We start from the raw sequence: 18,906 nt of genomic DNA on the forward strand, positions 1-18,906 counted from the left end.
GGGAAGAGGATTAAGAACTGCATTGTTAAGAATTGGTCCCCAGCTGGGTTTTCTGTCAAAATCTGTCAATAAGAAACATTCTCTGATATTTGGTAGCAAAAGAGATGTCATTATATTCAGTGTGTGGGTGTTGGAAGATGGCAAATATTGCATTTTGCTTGTTTTTCAGAGTTCCTTCCAAGAACTTCCCACTTCAGTGCTATAGGAACTGAGATTGTGAATGGTGATGTTCTTGAGATCCTACACTTTTCAGTCAGCAGTGGCCTTTCTGATACTTTTTCTTTACTCCTCCCAAAGATTTCATAAGAATCTAAATTAACTAAATTCATCCTTTCTAAATGTTTGCTGTTACAAACATTTTGTTTCAAATGTGTTTGTTCTTCTTTATGGGAAAGAACCTGAAATATTACCGTCTTGAAACTAGTACAATTTGGGCTGCTTATACTCTAATCTGGTGCAATATGGGATCAGGCTTGTGTATAGAAGCAGGGTCAGTCTGTGGTAGTGCTCACCACACCTATATGAATGCTTGTGGAAGAAGCCTCCACCTATCCCAGTCTTGGCAATTTAACTCATCCCAGCATTCAGTGCTGAGGCTCCTAGCATTATGGAGCACAGGAAAGTCATCTACCCTAACAAAATGTGTGGGAATCATTTTCCTCCCCTGAATTTTAGAATGCTTTGTTTCACAGGCATAGATAATTCTAATCTGAAGACAGGATTCAACATTTCTGGATCTTCCCATCAAATGTCATTCTATTCTCCCTTTTTATCTGGACAATCTTTCTTCTACAACTAGTCTGTGAGTGCTTACAGTCACATTTTAGATTTTAGATTTATGCTCTGTTTTCCTTGAAATTGAACTCACTGCTGAACACAGTAGGAGCTTTCCAAACTGTATTGGCTAATGGGCAAGGTGATGCCAAGGCTCTCCATAGGAGCTAACATTGACCACAGGCTCTGAGGGTTCCCAGAATAATAGCTTTCATGATGGAACATGTCAGATTCCAAGGGCACAAACGAACCAGAAGGAATTTTACCTGATCCAATATTCTATTCTTGCACCATGTTTTATGATGTGTGTGTGGTTTGCTGGGTTTGCAGTCCTCTTTTTAATTAGGAAACTATTCATCATTTCATTTGCTCATAATAATAAATGGAAAAGAAAGCCTAATCTCAGAGTTTGGCTCTGTGTATTAGTTAACTTCACAGCTTTTCAAGTTAGGAAGGGGATGAACTCTGTCCTAGTACTATTACTGCTATATTTTTTGGCAGAACATCAACTCAGGAGGCCTCAGAGAGTGCCCTTGTCATCTCTTTTGTCTCTACTCCCTGCTTCTTATAAATCAGGATCACTGTATGTCCCCCATGCACAGGAAGGCTTGTTAGATTAAATACATGTATAAATCAAAATGGTTGTGGAATTCAAAATAGTATGGAGACAGCAAGTATTATTAGAATGAATCTTTGTACTTAACTGCTGTCCCATGAGACCTTATTAATTATACAAATAAAATATTACACTAATTAAAACTCAGGAGACTGTTTTGGCATATTAAAGGAAAAAAATGATTCAAAAATTGCAACAGTGAAATGATTTCTGGGCTACCCTTCTTCCTCTTGCAGACTTCTCAGTAGTGGATATCACTCTCATGACTGAATGTCCATGGCCTGGGCAGTTGCGCAGTACAGAAAACTAATGGCAGGCATGCTAAGAGTGATTATCAAGCAAACAACATCTGGCACCTTCGCTGGGCCTCCAAGTCAGATGCTGATGTGTTAATGCCAACAGTTCTCAAGTGCTCTGCTTAGTGGGAAACTACTCCCTGGCCCAACGTCATTCCACTCTCAGATGTCACAATGCTTCTCTTGACACCTTCTTGTGAATGATAATGGAAAGAATTTCTGAAGAGAATGCTGTTCTGTTCCTTCCCTTTATGGGAGAGGCTGACCTTCACTGTCCTACCAGCCAGGACTTAGGATCATGTCTAAATTCTCATTTCACCTCTGCCTGAGCCACAAGACACTCATTTGCTGTCTCTTTCATCTACCTATGTAAACATTGACTGCCTCCCGTGCCACCAAGATTAGGACCACCGTGTCATATTGCTACCTTTTGTGCATCCTTCACAGTAGGAAATAAATACAGGCTTTTTAATTGTTCAACCTAATTACAATTCAGTTCACTTTGAGGGAATGAATGCATGCTGGAAAAAGAAACTGATATACTTGTTTTCTGAATACCAATAGAGGCAGTTGAAATCATGTTTGATATAACACTTGAAATCAAATCAAATTCCAAAAACTAAGTGATGTCTCCTAATTATTGAGCCATTTCATGTGTCTTTATAAAGAGTGTAGAGTAGGATTTCAATCAGAGATAAACTTTATTCTTGGGTCTATAGAAGCACTAAGTTATTGGATTAAAACTGAATGCAGAATGCAGCCAGAGGAATATTTTGGCCTTAACTTTATTTAAAGGTGGGATGGCTTCAAATTAACATTTAGTCTCCTTAAATCCACTTCACACTATCACTCTCCAAGAACTCTCATTGAGAGAATTGTCCCAGCACAAACTAAAAACTTTGCTGTGACATTTGATATCATCTAGAGATGTCTTGGATATGTAGTGGAATACTTGGTTTATGTAAAGGTTAATCATTTTGTACACAGTAAAAAGGCATTTTAGAATAACTTTTCCATTTTCCTTCCAAATTCCCAATCTGAAGAGCATCCTTTCATTTAGTCTTTGCTGTTTGTCTTCCTCATCGAGCAATCTAATATAATTTTGATGACTTCAAAGGCTATCTAGTAACACACGTGTTACTCTACCTATGGACTCCAAAAGGACTGTCCCTATTTAAGTCCATTAAGATATATCCTCTTATGATCACACCCAGGCCATTTCATCACTCAGAGAAGCTTCCCTTTGCTCTATTAGTTGGAAGCGTGTCCTACCACCTGACTCAATTTGTTCTTAACCATGGGTGCTTTGATATTTTAGTATCATTGCCCTTTTGACCTTCTCTTCTCCAATACCTTTTAGGATTCACATTCTTCCTTCTTTGCCTTCAACTATATGTTCCATCAATTCAACCCACAATCTTACAAATATCTTTAACACTTACTGGTTTTGATGGAAATAAATAAAAAAAAAAAAAAAACGTAGCTCCATCTACTTTCTTGATCTCCACTTCCTGGCCAGGATCTTTGCAAGCTCATGGTCCCTAAGTCATGCTTCAGTTGTGCCTAGCCACACTTCCGCATGGTTGTCATTTACCTTTTCCTGTTCTCCAAGTGGCTACTACAGTTTTCCACTTAAGCTTTCTTAATCACTCAACTTTTTCATTTTTCAAAAATCAATGCCTCTGGCTTGAACTCCCTTAAATCTTGGCATTCACACCTAAATACTCACTGATTTTGCATTTTCGTATTATATTTGTCCTTATGGCAGTGATCAGGAAGTCACTGTTCCTGTATGACAGCAACAGTTACCCCAGAGTCCTTGAATGCCTGCAGTTTGGTAGATTGCATCTTTTCATCCAGGCCTTGCCTTTAGGAATAGAAAAATAAAGATTTCAAACTTGATCCAACCATAATGTAACAGAAGGCTGACCATGGAAGAGCAAATGAAGGCAAGAGTGGGATGGAATTTAAGGGATAGCAATAGTTAATGACAAGTAAGTTGCAGTCTGGACCTGTGATGGCAACCAGGATGACCTGAGTCAAATGGATGGTACTGGTCATAAAGAAATAACACAGAGAGCTGTGTACTCTGTACCCCTTTCACAACTATGAATTAATAGCTTTCAGACTGACAAGCAAATGTGAAACCATATTAAATGAATGGGCAGTGCATCTTCCTCTAAGATAACTTTGATCTCTTTCTCAGGAAATCCAATCAAATTTAAAAACTAGATTAGAGAAGAAAAGATAAGAAGATGAAGAAAATAAAGGAGAGGACTGAGGCAATAGTGGTTACCCAGTGAGAGGAAGGTGGGGATGACAGCAGATCACTGTCCTCGGAGCTTGGGTTGGAGTTGGAAATTTAAAATAGTTTGGAGTTAACACGAATTCAACCATGGGTTTGTCAGTCTCTATTCCTGCTGTTCCGCTTCAGATCATCAGGCAGCATCACCACCTTCAGGATGCCCAATGCATGAAGGGAAAACGAAAGGCTGTTCAATGAGTGCAGAACCCTCTGGTCCAACCTGTGAGAGCAAAACATACTCTGTGCCTGCCCACCAAGATCGTGCATAGGAGTATGTGGAGTGTCCTATTACAGGCGCTGCTGCCAATAAGGAGAACCTGGATCCTTCAAATCTGATGCCACCACCTAATCAAACACCAGCTCCAGATCAGCCCTTTCCTTTGTCATCCATTCCATGAGAGGAGTCATCCAAAGAGGAGTCATCCATTCCACGAGCAGATTCAGAGAAAAAGTGGGTTTATCCTTCTGAACAGATGATCTAGAATGCAATGTTGAGGAAAGGGTGGAAGTGGAAGGATGAGGATATTAGTCAGAAAGATATGTGTAATATCATTAGAATTCACAATCAGAACAACAAACAGGTTTGGAAGAAGATTTTGAAAGTGGGAAGCTCTTCATGCTGTGGAGTGTCCTTGTGGTCCATCATTGATCTGATTTGGAGGGAAAGCAAAAGAGTATTCACCAAGGGCAAGAATCCGTTCCTGGATGGGGTATGAGTTGCCCTTCGACAGGCATGATGGGATCATCAACGGCCGTGGCATGGAAGTTAGATATGTGATAGATTACTACAATGGTGGTGAAGTCAACAAGGACTACCAGTTCACCGTCCTGGATGTCCACCCTGCCTTGGATTCGCTCTCAGCAGTATGGGACAGAATGAAAGTTGCTTGGTGGCGCTGGACATCATAACCACTGTTTTGTTTGTGATGCAAAGTATAAACTATCTTTTTTTTCTGAGCAATACATTAAACTACTTTCCCCAAACTGAATTGCACTCACAATGTAATGGGACCTTCAAGTGGTTAATCACACTTCATCCTCCACTTAGCAAAGGACCCTTGCTCCATTCAGTTTTGAGCTGTATTTTGCCTTGCAGTTAATAGCAGAACTTTAAGTTTTCTTCTTGTTTGGTTTAAGTGGAAAGCAGTCCCTCAGTTTGTCCTTTAGCTGCAATATTGCTTGTGTATTTCATCTAGAAAAGTCTGAAAAACTTCTGAAACAGAGCTCTTAGAAAGTGAGGAAAGCTGCTTTTTTCTTACTGTTTTCTCAGGAATATTTGAGAGGTAAAATCTTAAAGTCAGTGCACTGTTCATGAGCTTTTACCTGGTCAAACCTTTTAACTAAAATCATTTATTATAGATAAGCAATATCTGTTTTAAAAGACTATTATTTCTGAAGTCCCTACAATTTAGTAGAGACCCTGAACAAAATGCAAAGCCATACCCTTGCACTCAGCAAGACTAAGGTGTGTCTTGGCTCTCTAAATTCTCATTTATATGCATTTTTCAGACTGGGCCTTGTTAAAGAAGTTTCAACTCACCATGAGGTGCTGATGCATATACTTTGAAATATATATTTTAATTTTTAAAATACTTTCCTGTTGTTCTGATATGTAACTCTACTCCCTCAAAACAAGTCTCTTCATTGTCCCTAGAATTTCAAGTTATTCCAACTTTGAGTCCCATTCCTTCCTCCATTGGAAGTCTTCCCCCTGGTTGAGCTAATCCAGATTTAAAAATCTGGCTCAAGTCACAGTGCCAGTAATTATATTTAGCTCAGTATTAACATTCACAAGAAGTGTATTTTTCTCACATGTAGTATGTTTGCATCAATTCACTGTCTCAATTTTTATGTTTTAAGAAAGCTTTAAGCTTGCTGTTGAAATTCCTTGTATCAGAAACCCAAAAACTGTTTGTTCTAATTATAGCAGCATGTTACAAATGACTGTTTTTTAAAGTGTTAATATTAAATTCTCTAATGTATCCTGAATACTGTACTGTTAAATTAGTGGATGGAATCAGCATTCTATGAGTGAGTAATTTGGTATGGATTTCTTGGGTGTGTGAGTTTTGTGTGGAGTTTCAAGAATTCATCAAGCTTAAGTTCTACATGTCAGAATATTTGTGCATTTTTAAATAAAGCTGATAGTTAACAGGTTTTGCAAAAAAAAAAAAAAGAAAGAAAATAAAGGAGAAGGCTTCACCAAATTCAGAGAATAATATAACTTTCCATGCCTTGGATCCCTTCCTATCCCCCAGGGTTGCTGCATAAGTGGGTTGGTAATTGAAACTGCTATCTATCTTCCCTACATGTCAATTCTAGATCAGAGAATTCAGAGTCTACAAGTAAAAACACCACGTTTGGGGGACATATTAGGATTAGTAGAATGTAAATAATTAAATATTAGAAAATAAATCAAAGTTAATGGCAGATTCCATCTAGATTAGAAGTCGAACTAGGGAGGCAGGTTTATATTTCTGGCACATAGCTACTCCATGCTTAATTTTTACACTGGTGTTTCTTTTGTAAAACCTCCACAGCATTTCTGATTAAGGTTCGTTTTGTTGAAATATGCTGACCAGGAAAGTAGTTGACTCTTCCCCTGGACAATCTTAATACCACTCTCAACTATTCACACTGGTACAGTGTGCTGTTCTATGAACTGGTGATGCACAAGATAGCCCGCAGCAGTCTTATTTATTTTTTTTAAAATATGATTGCTTGTCTGGAGTTGGTGCTTGTTTCCACAGGCCTAGCTCCACACAGTCACGCACACAGTGTCATTGTTAGGTCTTGGGACATTCTTCTCCTGGCTTGTTCTCAAACATGGCATGTTTTTCATGTCCTGACAAACTTGCACATTCTCCTCCCTCTCTTGGCAAAGCACCTACATTTCCATCAAGACCAAGCATCTGACAATCTCTCTAGGGAGAGTGAGTTACTTTCTCTTCAAAATGTTTCTGTATCTCTCCTGTACCATTTTTTATATCTCGTGGCCACGGTGTATTTGTATTTATGTCTCTGTTGTTAGGCTATAAATACTACCAGGAAAAGTTCCATGGTGGTCTGTTTCCATTAATGTTTAGAATGAATTTGAACACATCGAAGGTGTTGGCTGTTGAATAGTGAACTTTACAAAATTTATCCTTACCTTAGACCTTTGCTCTCTGTATTAAAATGTTCATGACAGTTGAAATATTGATTCCTTAAAGAATGGATCCCAGGTAGAACTTTTTTTTTCCTTCTCATTTCTAATCTGGATGTTTATGAGAATTTTTTTGAGAGTAAATTTTGATAAAGGAAAATTGATGATTGAATAAGAACACTGTAGCACTGAAGTGGGCAGCAAAGAAGCAAAAGGCAATGAAGAGAAATAAAATTTTCTTTTATCACAATTTCCCCCATCAGCCTTCACTGGCCATTACACAAACATAATTGCCATTACACACCCAGGTAAGACACTTCTTCCTGAATTAGAACAAGTGGTAAGAAGAGGAAGAGGAGGCAAGCAATAATTTTGTCACCAAATTGCCTCCTTTGCAGTGATTGGCTATTATCAAAGTGTTATTTGAACTCTTGTAACTTGAGGTTGTGCATGAGGATCTGTGATTGTTATAGTACATGACACTTGGTAAGGTTATATAAGTAACCTACAAATTACATGCATATATGTTTATATGTATGTGCATAGATATGTGTATATAGTTTTCATGCCGTGTGACATGCTATTACCTATTTTCAAACTAAGAGAAAACAACTTCCCAAATAATTCCAAAGATTTTATGGAATTGATCAGCAAACTTGTTGGTAAATGTCAATGACATTCGCTTTAGGACCCTCTAATTCAATGATGGTCTGGAAGGAACCCTTTCTGAATTGATGTTAAGCCCTTTCTGGTCCTTAGTACCTGCGCTGTTGGTAGATATCTGCATCCCTGGAAACAATGGAAAGCTGACTCATGCTAGATTTGATTCCTGTGGTTCATCTTTTATTCCATCTCCAGTGATGTGATTTAGCACAAAGAAGAGTGTGTTTAGGGTGAGCAGTTTCCCCTTCATCTGCCCTTCTAGTGTTAGCATGCTGCTGTCTATCCAGGCACCAACCTTCCCCATCTTTTCTCTTTGTCATTTGCTTTCCCTCCAGTTAAGTCAGTTAGCCTAAATAGGACCCTCTTATGCACAGTCTTATTTGGCTACAATGGATCCCCCAAATCTCACAAATCCATTTTCATTGTGCCTGAGGCACTAAGTCATACAGAGATTTCTTTGATAGGCAGTAGCACGTGGGAGCTAAGTTAACATTTATTTAGCCTGCAGCACAGAAAAATCCTCAGAAACAGAAACTTTTAAAGAACAAACTGATCTGTTATGACTAGACTTTTTGCTTAATTTTTTAATTCACCAACCCATGACTCAATGAAATCACAACCTTGAAAACATTCCTTTTATGCTCCAAGTTTAATGATTTCAGGAAGAGCTGTGGTCAGCATATTTAGACCATTGGGATTTTAATCTAGCAAACTTCTTGTCACCTCAGGTACCTGAGGGAGCATCAGAGCCTTATGCCAACAGTCAATTAGATCATTTGCGCAACATCTCTGGAAGTGTCCAGGTGTGCCCAGTCTTACAGTATTTCACTACATAACGTTACCGCCCCATAATCTCCCCAATTTAGTTGTGTAATTGTCACATGGTATAATTCTTTTTGTTATGGCACATAAAAGGCAAACGGGGCAGCAACGTGTCCACCTGTGGCATATGGATGCACATCTGTCTTCTCACACACTGTGAACCTTGAGCCTTGAATTCTCAGCACCTGTGTATTGTCAGTATATTTCTGAGAGTCAACTTCCTGGTTTGTTTAGAGCACTATAGTACTAATGGTAAACGCATCTAATGAGTGACACTGAGAACCGTGTGCCAGATAAGGAGCAAAACCAATGAGAGCAGCACAGAATCTTCAGACATAGAAGATTAAATTTTGTAAATCCATTCTTCACAACATTGTAGTAAATTTTCTCCAGTATAACATTTCAACCATAATGCATAAATTAATAACAATTAATGTGTTAACATTTTTTTCAGACCAGAGAAATATTTTGCTAAACTGTCATGAGGAAATGATGTGTGTGCATGTGGACTATTCAACTTTAACATGTATTCATGAGTATTTCATGCATCCTAATCTTGCACCAAAGATAAGCGATAAATGATTTTTAAGTAATACCAGCATATTTTTGGGAAAGCTTCACATAATAGTCACACCCCATATTTTTGAAAAAAATAAAAAATAAAAATAAAACCCCAAATTCCCCAAATCTGAATGGTTATGCAGTGAAATAAAGACTTCTTTTAATTTTTCTATTTTTCCACTTTTTTACTGGTGTATTATTTTTGCACATAATGGTGGGGTTTGTTGTTGTATGTTCACAAAATAACAACATTATTTGGCCAATATTATTTGGCCTACCACTGCCCTGCTCTCTTCCCACTTCCCAAATCCCAAGTTCCCTTTCCTCCATTCTACTGATCTCCCTTTGATTTTCCTGACATCTCTCTCCACCACCACCTTTCTTTTCCTTTTTCTTCTGTAGCTTCTACATATGAGGGAAAAACCTATGACCCTTGACCTTCTGAGTTTGACTTTTTTCTCTTGTTATAATAGTCTCCAGTTTCATTCCTTTTCCTATAAATGATATAATTTCATTTTTCTTTAGGCTGAATAAATCTCCATTGTGTATATATGCCACATTTTCTTTTTCCATTCATGTTGATGGACACTTAGGTTGGTTTCATATTTCAGCTATTGTGGATTGTACTGCTAAAACATGGGTATGCATGTTTCACTGTAGCAGGATGACTTTGATTCTTTAGGATAAACACCAGGTGTGGGATAACTGGGTCATATGGTGCTTCCATTTCTAATCTTTTGAGAAAACTCCATACTGATTTCCATAGTGGTTGTACTATTTTACAATCCCAACAAGAGTGTAAAAATGTTCCTTTTTCTCCACAACCTCTCCAGCATTTATTATTGATCAGAAATAACAGTATTTTGAGATGGGTAATATTAAGCTCAAATAACTCTACTTGTGAGGGAGCTGGAAAGGTTACGTTTGAATATGGGTTTTCATGAGCATGTCTTTATGGGTAAAGTGACATACCCAGTAACAGGTAGCATTTAAAGAGTGTCAGCTGTATTCCAGGCACTGTATTAAGCACCCACTTAATTCTGATAACTGTCTTATGGTGTAGATATATTTTTAGCCTCATTTTCTAATAAGAAAACCAAGGCACTGCAAAGAACAATTTACCCACTGCCATAACAACTAGTAAACAGTGAGGTTTCTCTTGTGTTGTGGGGGTAATTTGCTTGTTTCTATTTTGTTTTAAATCAGATAAATCTCTTCCAGTGGGATCTGGAGACAAAACTGTGTCTAGCCTGTGAGTGATTGTGCCTGGCTTCTGCAATGAAGGCTGTTAGGGATCTTGGATGGTTTTCTTCTTCACTGTGGAAAATCAAAATCTGCGTAATTACAATTATTATTACACTGTGACACTGGGTAATTGAGGAACTGGCATTGATCGTGGTTCGACTCTCACTTTTAGGTCAGAGCCCAAGCAGATGGAGATTGATGATGGATTTAATTATTTTGGTGCGAACTCTGAAAAGAATGCCAGCAACTTTCTGAGCTAGCATCCGTTCAATCTTTTAGGGTCATAGCGTGTCTGGGGTGTGATGCAGCTGGAGCCCTCAATTTCTTTTCCTTCTGCAAAGGCTGGAGAAGGGAAGTTGCACAGCACCAGACCCCTTCTCTACGTGGTGGCTGGCATTTCACAGCTCAACAGCTCCTGTGATAGGCCCATCGGACCTCTACTGGGATGCCTCAGTGGAAGGATCTGGCATCTTCTACCCAATATTCCTTGACATTTTCTTTAATAGTTCAAGGTAACCAGAAAAAAAAGTCCTGAAACACCATGAAAATCTTTCAAACCAGGAGCTATAAGAAACACTTTCTCCCAAGGATTCTCAGAATTTATTGCTCTGGTCATCCTTCAATTGACAAGACATTCTATGGTGCAGCTCAATAAAACGGACCTCTTTGCTACAGCATGCAGTTTTCATTTCCCCCCTCCCCCACTGTGGCTTTTGACGAACCCAAATCTATTTAAATAGATTATGAATAATATTCCTCTTTTCATAATGAGATTTCCTGAGAAATGTGCAGCAGAAGGATTCAAGGGACAACCAAACAATTATACACTTCCTTTGCTTTCTGAATAGAGCTTGAGTGGAAAAGAAAAATCACACTCCTTCAATTGAAAGAGCAATGAGAGTGCGATCAAGACAGGCAAAGAAAGATTTCCTCCACACATACATCACTGCTGAGTCAGACGGGCGCAGAGAACAAACGCCCTTCAACCTAAGGGCGTTTAGCATCTGGGGGCCTTGCACAAGACAATTTTCTATCCAGAGGAAGGCTAATGAGTGTTCAGGGAAACAGTGGCAACCAGGGAGAGATAGTGCTTCTAAAAGGTAGTAATTTCACTCAAGAGAGATGTTGCCTTTCCTTCACCGGAGTTAAATTAAGAGCTATATTTACAGAATCTCCAAGGTATGGGTCTCTTGAAAAGAAAATGAACTTACTTGACTTCTGAACAGAGTGGAAGGCATTAATCAGAAATGCATTAATGGCAAAATCCATTTTTAACTGCTTGTTCCTCTAAATCCACTTCAGCATCCAGCAAGGTAAGTGGCCTACAGTATTCTGATTGCCTGCTGAGTAAAGATGAGGGCGGGTGGCCCACTGCCCCTCAAACTCTCCACCCGCTTCTTCGCATTTCTACAGCTCCTGGGTGCCTGTCCCTTCTTCAGGTGCTTGCAGCACAAGGTCTGGCTAGAATTGTAGCTGCCAGATTGTTGATAGAGCAATTTGATCTAAGATCCATTAAGAAATTAATGCATTTAAGAATCGTGCTACACAGAATGCAGACTTGGAGTGAAAAGTGGATAGTGAAAGTGGCCGTGGGAAACTCTGTTTTGTCGATTAATAGCTCTTAACCTTGGGACAGATGCTTCATCTTTTTTGGCTTCCCTTTCCTCAACTGCGCAATAACATGGACATTGCATGCCTTCCTAGGAAGAGGTGAGTGATGCCCGTAAAGGCCCTAGCTCAGCACCCAGAGTGTTGCACGTGCTCATACACATCCCCAACTGCTCTAGAAAAGAGGACCAAGGGGGAAACACAGTGTCTTCTTCAAGAATGTTCATCTTCATCATGCTTTTCTGGGCACCATGTCCTTTATGGAACCCCTGGGCTTCCACCCCATGGTGGGTGACAGAGTCTACTGACCCTAGTAGCATAACCTGGTGTTATGGGCATGGAGGGAACAGTTTTGCAAAGGGCCAGTCGTGGATTCACATTCCAGTTCTTCCATTGAACTGCTTGTCTGATCCCAGTTATATGAATTTTTAACCTTTCTGAGCTCCAATTTCCTCAACTGTAAAACGGGAATGAAGAGATCTATTTTTTTTCCCCTGCATATTTGCTAAGATTTATTGAGAACTTACAGTGTGTCAGGTCCTCTCCTAAGTTTTTTAACTCTTCTCCTATTTATTTACCACAATATTCCATTTAGATGTCTTCTTTAAAATCTTCCCTTTTGGGGGAACAGAGGCACAGAGGGGCTAGTAGGAGGGGCAGTGCTGGCAACTGAACTGGGCAGACCCACTTTAGAGAATGGGGTTTTGACACGCACTGTGCCTCTCCTCAAATATTTGGTGCTTGCCTCAGCCCCCAACACACACACACACACACACACACACATTGTTCCTTTCCCATTGATGCCGCGCTCCTTCCTGGAGATGCGGTTGAGTAGAACCATTGCTTTTCCTAAGCCCTTCCTGCTTGGTACTTTCCCCTAGGGAAAGGTAGCACAGGAACAATTGCAGAATTCTCTTTCATCCTTGATCCTAAAAAAGGAAAAGGACTCAGGAAGAGTTGAAAATGGCCTCTGGGTCATAAACCTAATGTTGGATTGGCAAAAATTGCTCTCACAATGGGGCTTCAGTACCTTCCCCCTGTTGCATCCTCATAAATCCTGGGAAAAAATTGCTGGCTGAGGTGTAGAAGAAGAGAAAGATTTTTACTGCTAAGCAACTCAGTGCTCATGTCACAGAACAGAACTTATCCGGAGCTTATCTAAATCCTCACAGGGTCAGAAAACTCATTGTAAGGTCTGGTCTCCAGAGAGTCCAGTAATTGGTGACTTTGGCTAGATCTGAAACACAGTCAGAGAGGGCTCTGCTCCTAGGAAGTTGCCTGTTATTAAATTCTATATGCTACAGGTTCTCTTTATAAAAACGAATCTGCTCCATACAGAAAGAATTTGGGTTAGGAAAAAAAGTTGGAATGATATAGAGTGTAATGATATAGAGTAGAAGATTGGCTTGGAAATGATCTTCCTGTCATTTAAATGATAGCGCTAGATCAGCAAATCCTCTTGTTGCATAGTTAGTCATTTATATCAAAAAACTAACACTCATGATAATAGTAATAATAATTATTATTTAAGACAAGACTGTCTATCTGATTGAAATAAGACTATTATCAGACAGTGTTTTCATTCAATAAAGGGATATTGAAGAATGTTTTGTATGTATTCAAATACCTTTGGGAAAAGACCACCCATAAATATTAACTAGCTAACAAGAACAGGTTATATTAATCATACAGTACCTCTTTGAATTCAAGACCTCAATGGAATGAATTGAAAAATGAATGGTTGACGTTGAACGTGGTGTCACATGGCTGAGGTTCCAGGAACTTTGGAAGCTGAGGCAGGAAGATTGCAAGTTTGAGGCCAGACTCAGAAATTTAGAAAGACCCTCAGCAACTCTGACTCAAAATACAAATAAAAAAAATAGTAATAAAGCATCCCTGGGTTCAATCCCCAGCACAAAAATGGAAAGTAAAAATAATAATAATATAAATGTCTGTGATAGGAACATTATGCTCTAGGTAAGCATGAGGTGGTACTAAAGTGAATGGTTCTTTTGTTTCTCTTTTAGCATTTCTTTTCTCTTTGGAAAGGAAGAGTCCATAGTCTCCTTTGTTGCAAATATGTACTAATAATGTATCATTTTTTTTTTCATGGCTGAAACACTGGCTTTCATGACAGCCTTTCCAGGTGGTTTCCTCAGGTGTTCTTAACAGTCTGTTTCATTCTGCTATGGAGATTCACATGCAAAGCTCTCTACAAGTATTAATTAGCCAAGCCTGGATAGGTAAGGATTACTATACCCAGAGAATAAGTAACTATCCCCAGATTTTATTGGCACTTTAACTATAGACATTGGTAGTCATTTAAAATATGCATATATATGTAATTTCTTACTTTATGGGAATGTTATCTCTTTAACATAAAATTAAATTGTTCCTTTCACGCAGTTCACTTTTAAGGTGGCAAATTAATTTAAAACTGCTTATATCTCAAGTAGATTTTTAAGTGTAACTTTTCTGCATAAATTTGCTCATTAAATCACATCTTCTCCCTCATAGGCACAGTTTATGTGTCATTTTAATTAGATTACTTTTAGATTACATTAAGATAGCAACTTCTTGGCATTTTATCTAATGTCCTGATGGAATGTACAAGGTATATGACTACCAAACACTTTGCCCTTGGTCAGGTCGGATATACTAGAAATGTGTCTTGTCAATTTTGTTATTTTGGGGTTAAAGACTGAAATTCAAACTAACACTGTGATAAATCATCTTCAAATATACATTTTTATCAGGTGATAGAAAATTTAACTTTAAGAACTATTGTAGCTTGAAGAGCCATAACCTGATGAAGAAATGAGTATAACTTACAGCTAAAATAAAACAAGCTATGCAAGCCCCTCAGATGGTTTTGTAACACATTTGTATTTAGTTATCTTCAAGAATGGAATAAAATCCCCAAGTTTGACTAAGGAAATGAAGTCCCTAATCTAATCTAAAGCAGGTATAGGCCTTTGAATAAGTATTCTGGAAAGTTAATTTTCTTCCCTGTATTTTAGCAACTTTGCAAGCAGGATGATTTACTCAAGTTCCCGAATGAGACGATCAGAGCAAGTGATTCATTTCCAAAGTGCTAGAATGAGCTTGCATGCTACTTTGGAAGAGAATATTGCATGAAATGGGTTTTTTATGGTGTCTCTAAGAAATAATGCTTCTTCTCAGACTTGCTCTATTCAGATTTGGTCTAATGATGTCTCATGGCTCAAGATTATTGCTAGATGCTCTAATAAATGGGCCTGATATTCAAATATGTTTTCCCTTCCTGAGATAAAAAATATAAAGGTAGAATGCACTGGGCTTGTGATGATTTGGTCAAATGTTGATTTTCTGATTATGCCTAGTAATATCTTGCAAAATATTTTATTGCTTGCCCTTGAGCTTATCCAGCATCAACTTTTTAATGGTGAGCATAGTCTCATAGTGACAGAGAATGAGAAAGATCTTTCATGAAAGGAAAAAAAAATGAAAAGAGAAAAATTCACATATGAGAAAGAGTAAAGAGCCCACCTTAAATAATATCCATAAAAGTATAGGCTGTTCTATCTATACAAGTGTGATCTGCAATCATCACTATCATATTTTACTCCTAGGAAGGACATATTGTCTAATAATTTCTAGTGTGAACCTTATTCTTGCCCATTGGGATCAAATACAGCATCAGAGAAAATTTATCAAAGAAATTGCTCTGAGACATTCATCAGAAGGGAGTCTCTCCAGAGATGGCAGGAAGAACATTAAGTAAGACCAGAGTTCAAGTCCTGATTCTGTCATTTATTGACTGAGAAGCCTTGGAAAAGGAATCTCCCTAAGCACTAGCCGTGACTTTCATAAGATGGGATCAGTCATGACATCAGCTAGAGTAGACATTGCTGGTACCACACACATATATTCTCTGTAGCTCAGTAGCTACCACAAGCTGCTGTAAGGCTTGGGAGCAACTGGTCCACAATGGCACCAAAGGAGAAGGGGAGAAAGCTTGTCCCAAATGCCTGGGAAGATTTTATCTTCAAGTAGCAGATACACAATCAATAACTGATTAATCTAAAGGCATAGAATTCTGATCCCTTTGTCTAAGTGTGGGGCAACCCTGGGTTGCAATTCATCCTCCTGAGTTCCTATGGTTTCAAATCCTAGTTGAAACTATCTTGGCCTGACTTATTCTGCTATAATATCTTGATTCTCTGTTTCTTCTCAGAGCCCTAACTCAATAAATCACTTGAACAGGATTCCCATCCCATGCTCTGCTTTCAGGGACCCTGACCTCAGATACTTAACCTCATGAGATATTTGTGAGAATCTAAGAGACGATATGTGAAACCACATAAAGAATGATACAATTACATAGAAAAATGCATTACTAGAAGGCAGCAGATATCTTCTATGATTTTTCTCTGTTTATAAGACTTTGCTTAATTTCTCAGTTTTCCAGCCAGAAAGCAAAGGCTTTTTGATTATATAGGAAACTTATCAAGGTTTTCAAAGAAACTGTGACTACATGTCTAAAATCAGTTTTCAAGGAATTTTTCATGACTATTCTAGAAAGCAGAAAATGTGACTCCAAAGTCTGTAAACTATCATTACCCTTCTCTGCATTATCATAATCACTGTTATAAAAATCAAAGTGGCAATGAGTTGTGGTAGAAGAAACACAGCATATAACCACATTTTAAAACTACCCTTTCTTATACTTGATCTGCATGTGATGCTAAAATTCAAATGTACACTCTGACTTTGAGACCCTGACCAAAAACAGAAAGGTTAACATTTTATGTGGTGAACCCATGACATACTTATAAGTGAGAAAACCAAGTCTCAAAATTTTTCAGTTTTCCAGGGACATTTATTGGTTACCTGGGTTCTGGAATAAAAGCTAAAGTTGGCTTATTTAGGGAGCTAACACGTTTATGAGGGATGATGGACCCTCAAATCGTGAATTACAATACAAAGTGAAAAGTTGAATTGTAGAAGTTAGAGATTTCACTATGAACATGAAGTGGTAATAATTTACTGAATATCACACAGACATTTAGTCACTACAGTCAGTTGAAGAATGTCCTCCAAATATTTATGTCCTGCAGCCTTAGAATGTGACCTTACTTGGAAATAGAGCATTTGCAATTGTAATTAATTAAGTTAGAATAAGGTCATCCCTGATTAAATTGAATGACGTGTGCCCTTATAAGGAGAGGAGAAGGCATACAGAGACAGACATACAGGAAAGAACGCTGTGATGATGGAGGAAGAGATTGGCATGGTGCATCCACAAGCCAGGGAATGCCTGGGATTGTCTGTGACCACTAGAAGCTAGGAGAGAGGCATGGAAGAGATTCTCCTGAGAGCTTTCAGAAGGTACCAACCTAACCTCATCTTCATGTCAGACTTCTGGCCTCCTTAACTGTGAGAGGATCCGTTTCTCTTATTTTAAGGTATCTACTTGGTGGTAAATTTTTGTTGCAGGGGAGGTCCAGTCAATTATAGTAATTCTATGCTCTCTCTCCTGGAATATTATTCCTACGTTTGGTTTTCCTAACCCTACTCATGCTTTGGGTCTTTGCCCTGATGTACCTCCCCTGGAAATTTTCTCTCTCATCTTCCTAAATTTTGGTTCATTAACTCTCCGATGTGTTCCTGTAGGACTCTGTTCTTTTATCTACCTTATTTGGAGTCATACTTACAATTCCTCAGGTACTTGTCTTTCTCCCCAATGAATATGTGAAAAGATCCTGGCACATGGTAGACGTTTAATAATTTCTTATAAGATGAACGAATGATTTTCACGATATTGTTATATGCATCTCATTTTGTTTGTTTGGTAAGAGATCATTGATGACACTTAACAGATATTTGGCATTCAATACCAAGACATAGCTGAAATCAGGAGATTTTTTTAAAATTAATTAATTTTTTCCATTTTTTATTTTGATTCCTTGTATACAAATGGGGTACAACTTTCATTTCTTTGGTTGTACATGATAGAGTCACACCATTTGTGTAATCATACACATACATAGAGTAATGATGTTTGTCTCATTCTATTATTTTTCCTTCCTCCCACCCACTTCTCTCCCCTCATTTTCCTCTACAGTTTCATCCTTTCTGAATTCATGCTTCCCCCATCCCCCATTATGTATCATCATTCACTTATTAGAAAAATCATTCGACCTTTGGGTTTTGGGATTGGTTTGTTTCACTTAGCATGATCTAAGTGAAACATCTCCATCTATTTACCTGCAAATGCCATAATTTTATTCTTTATGGCTGAGTAATATTCCACTGTGTATATATACCACAGTTTCTTTATTCATTCATCTATTGAAGGGCATCTAGATTGGTTCCACAATCATGCTATTGTGAATTGAACTGCTATAAACATTGATGAAGCTGCATCAATGTAGTATGCTGATTTTAAGTCCTTTGGGTATAGGCCAAGGAGTGGGATAACTGGGTCAAATGGTGGTTCCATTCCCAGTTTTCTAAGGAAACTTTATACTGCTTTCCAGAGTGGCTGCACCAATTTGCAACTCCACTGGCAATGTATGAGTGTGCCTTTTCCCCCACATCCATGCCAATACTTATTATTGCTTGTGTTCTTGATAATAGTCATTCTAATTGAAGTGAGATGAAATCTTAGGGCAGTTTTGATTAAAGGAATATGAATAGGAAAAGAAGAACTCAAAGTACCACTATTTGCAAAAGACATGATTCTATATTTAGAGAATCCAAAAAACTCCACTAGAAAACTTGTAGAACTCATAAATGAATTCAGCAAAGCAGCATAATATAAAATCAACACTCATGAATATAATGCATTTTTATTCATAAGCAATGAATCCTCTGAAAGAGAAATTAG

General features: G+C 38.2%; 1 pseudogene; it reads left to right on the forward strand.

The window, feature by feature from the left end:
* Nucleotides 1–4,081: 4,081 nt before the first annotated feature.
* Nucleotides 4,082–4,900, forward strand: LOC124962747 (holocytochrome c-type synthase-like; annotated as a pseudogene).
* Nucleotides 4,901–18,906: the final 14,006 nt, after the last annotated feature.

Source organism: Sciurus carolinensis, chromosome 13, assembly GCF_902686445.1.
Source record: "Sciurus carolinensis chromosome 13, mSciCar1.2, whole genome shotgun sequence".
In the NCBI taxonomy this organism is placed as follows: domain Eukaryota; kingdom Metazoa; phylum Chordata; class Mammalia; order Rodentia; family Sciuridae; genus Sciurus; species Sciurus carolinensis.